This window comes from Priapulus caudatus, unplaced genomic scaffold, assembly GCF_000485595.1.
Source record: "Priapulus caudatus unplaced genomic scaffold, Priapulus_caudatus-5.0.1 Scaffold2137, whole genome shotgun sequence".
Classification (NCBI taxonomy): domain Eukaryota; kingdom Metazoa; phylum Priapulida; class Priapulimorpha; order Priapulimorphida; family Priapulidae; genus Priapulus; species Priapulus caudatus.
Window position 1 is genome coordinate 9,524 of NW_014579198.1, and position 3,888 is coordinate 13,411.

A 3,888-nucleotide genomic window follows, 5' to 3' on the forward strand; every position below is an offset into this window, starting at 1 on the left:
TTCACACAATTTTTTACAATAATCGACCGCCTGTGTGCAAAATAAGTGAACGTATGTAAAACATTTACGGTTAGTACTTACTGTGACATATCCATGACTAACTGACACCACTAAATTGGTAAAATTTAGTTATCATAGCAGAACTCCCGAACACCGTACGTCACAAAGCTATAATATATGTAAACAAACACGCGGGTTGCGAGGTGCCTGCCTCCGATATCCATTTCGAGGCCCGCTAAGCCAAGCATAAAGCGCCCGGTCAAGACGTCACAAACACAGCTACGTTCATTGGCTAAAACAACGAGTAGCGCGGTTAGGGATTTTCGGAATTATTTAATTTAAAAAAAACTTCATTGTTCAATGAATGACGCACTCGTTCACTTTCGAAAGCGGGTAAAAATGCCTAATTTTTCCACTTCGGTGCGAAATGCATCGGCCGGGCCTTTCATTATTTACGAAAAGCAAACAGTCTCGCCAAACACCTACACGCAGTAACGGGTAACGTCGTTGACGCCCCATTCATGCCCATCAACGAAGAAGGTGGGGCTTATTCCGATTACGGAGATGCCAAAATTCAACAGAAGGACGTAGCGCAGTGCGCTAAACGGCGTGCTATTTTCGTTTTTGTGCCAAACTCTATCGTAGGAAACCGTTCTAGCCTAGCAGAATGCTCTAGTTCTTGAGATCGGCGATTTGGTACTGTGATGAGTCCCCACCTTATATTATATTATAGAGAGGTGCGGCGTAGGCTGTGATCGGAAGACACAAAGTGTCAATCCTCGGCGTGCCTCGGCATCATGGCCGCATCACGTCTAGTATAAAGAAAAACATATATAAAATGTACAGCAACATTTATTGTAATCTTGAAAAAAACATTTATTATGCTTTTTATTCGTACATTATTTAAATATGGTAATCCTGTGCTAGGTAATCTGAAACACACACCATGACATTTCATACAAATGCAATCATCACAAGCTATAACGCTTTAAACGCTCAGTAAAAGAGCGATCTAAATTATGGGAATACCAAAAATCATAGAATGCCAGCAATTTTGAATTTTGATAGCTGCGCGACGTTATTGAATTTGATCTTATGGACACCAGAACTTCTCATAATATTCCTCTTATTCCTATTATTTCTCTCTATAATATAGGCCTAAACCTGTGGCTATACTTTCATTCTATTTTAACGGGCGCGGTAATTACGATATAAAATAATGGCCGCAATAATATCATCTCAGCAATTGATAAAATTTAAAAAAATTATTCAAAATAGATATTTAGTAAAAATATTCACTGTCATCAGAAACAAATTCCAGCAAATTAATGTATTTTCAGACTCGTCACATCTAACACTAGATGGCGCAACCATGCAACTATTCTCAGACTAACCATGTTCCCGCGAAATAGGCGGCCTGTAGTAGTTTTTAGCACATAATTATTATATTATGATTAGCTTACCTCATTTCCTAGTTGCCATTTTTGCTTCTTCTATCTCCTCTGCTATATCGAGCTTCTCGTCATCCTTCTCTACTATTCTCCACTTTTACATTTTGCTCTGCTCTGCTCACACCCCCTTATCCTCAACATTTACGTCAATCACCAACTTCACCCCTATCCCCTTCGTCAGCCATCTCCCACGTCGCTACCCCCTTTAACATTTTTACACCTCTACTTTTTACGACTCGTCTATCTCTTCTATCTTCTCCGTTACTCTTCACCTCTTGTTGGCTCAGGTTCGTGCCTTACTCTACCTTCCTGTTTCCAATAGCTCTTCGATCTTCTTCCTTATCTCTTTTATCACCCATGTATAGTTCACCCGCTCGCTCTGTCTCCTCTAACTGATCCAGCCAATAACTCCGACGTTAGGGTTTCGTGTAATTGCAGCATTTGTATATCTAGGTTTCTTAAGTTCAAATGGCGTGGTCGAATGGTTTCGTGGTATTGTAATGGGGCCATGCAGCCGGCCAGGGTGTAATGCAAGAATGTGTAACACGTGGATCTGTTTTCCAACGCGGCTCATGTACATTGACTCCTCGCCAGAATTTATACACAGAGTTTACACATGAGATTTTTACGGCTGCTCTAATCCCACCATCAGTAATAACGTATAAGAAAGTTTCGATCACCCTGATTTCTCGAATTCCAACATCATTTACATGAACAATTTATTAAATATTATCATGATCTGCTAGTCATCTTCCAGCATTCGTCAATATCACGTTCGTTACTATCGTTAAACATTTGCAATATTCGTTGTTCATTCCATGGGTTGACGTTGAGTCCGAGGATTGTCGTTCAGCGTTCATCGCTGGCTTCATCTAATCATACCAGCTGAACGTCATCGGCATAGAGGTGGGCGTCCACGGTCGCCTGTGATTCCATGGATGCTTATCCGCGCACCTGATGTTCTGAACATAAATAGATTACGTAACCATCTTATAATAAAAGAAATTACTTTAAAGGAAATTATAGTGCCGCGTTGAATTCGGACAAAGAGGTAAAATTTAATAACGGCTACAAAAAAGCTATGCAGGTTTTATTGATAGTCACTTTATTAGTTGTTAACTTTCTAATTCATAGCTGACTCGTTTTAATCCACTTTCCTGGCGAGTGGCAAGGAAGCACGACATGCAATGTAATGATATGTTTGTGAAGATGCCCGTTTCATTTATACAATAATATAGATTAAACTCGCTGATAACGTGTTTATTATAGGTTCGTACCACTTCAAGCCTTGGTTTACTTACCATCCGCGTTACCTCCTCCTCCAGCGCTATCTTCTCTAGAGTCGACACGGAACATTCCTCTACCACGTTGACACTTTTTTGCCAATTCGGTAAAGGTCTCGGGATTCCGTTCTAAAGTAAATAAGGTCAAGTAAGTCAGATCACGGGAGTAACAGCCGCCATTATTCCATGGCAGCGTGTTATAGCACTGAAATTCATGCAGATATTCAAGTTAATAGTGCAATCTTATAACAATCCAAGACACAGATGTTCGTTCTATACGCACGCCTTTGGCTAGAAAATTACTTCCCGATTAAAAACCATGAGTGAAATACACACTAAGCCATCAAAATTCTATACGCGCGCGTCATTGTCTCCAGTTTTATATGAGACAAACAAGTTATGTACGCTGGAATACGAGAAAGTACCGCTTTAATGCATAGAAACGAACCCAGGCAACGCCGGGTACCCCACTAAATCTAAATATCATTGTTATGCTAATAAAACACATTAACATGCTCGCAAAATAATGGCAGAAACCGACTTACTCTCCTCCTGGAGAAACGTAGGCAAACGATCTATTGACCTCAGAGCAGTAGGTCGGTGGCAGCTCGTGCCATCTCTTAAAGTGACGATTGAGAATTTGGTTGGCACAACCTGAACACGACGCGACACGTCTTAACACCCAGAAATAGCAGATCATAACAACAACAACAACAACAACAACAACAACAGTGTATGCGAAGCAGTGCACCGGTGATGCGCATTCATTGCAGCATGTAAACGGGATAGCACAACTGCCAGTCCTTTCATTAGCAGATAACTAGTCACTATCGAGAATGACGGCTTAGGCTAGAGCAAACATCAAGATATTTGCCGTTTCTTTTGGCAATTCAGGTATCAATATGGCTCAAGTAACTCTATATATACGGTAGACGATGGACTACTACAAAATCTTACCGGTTCGAGCTTGCGTTCAGGATTGCCGCTCTATTCCCTCTCTCTTAGATAGATTTATGCGCTCATTGACAGCTAAAGTCGACACGAATCCTCAGCATAAATTTTCGGGCCATTTTCTGGTAACTTTTGATAAGTACTTATTGACGGCTTTCGGTTCTACGACCATGACGCTGGCTGTGGACTCTAAAACGGTGATT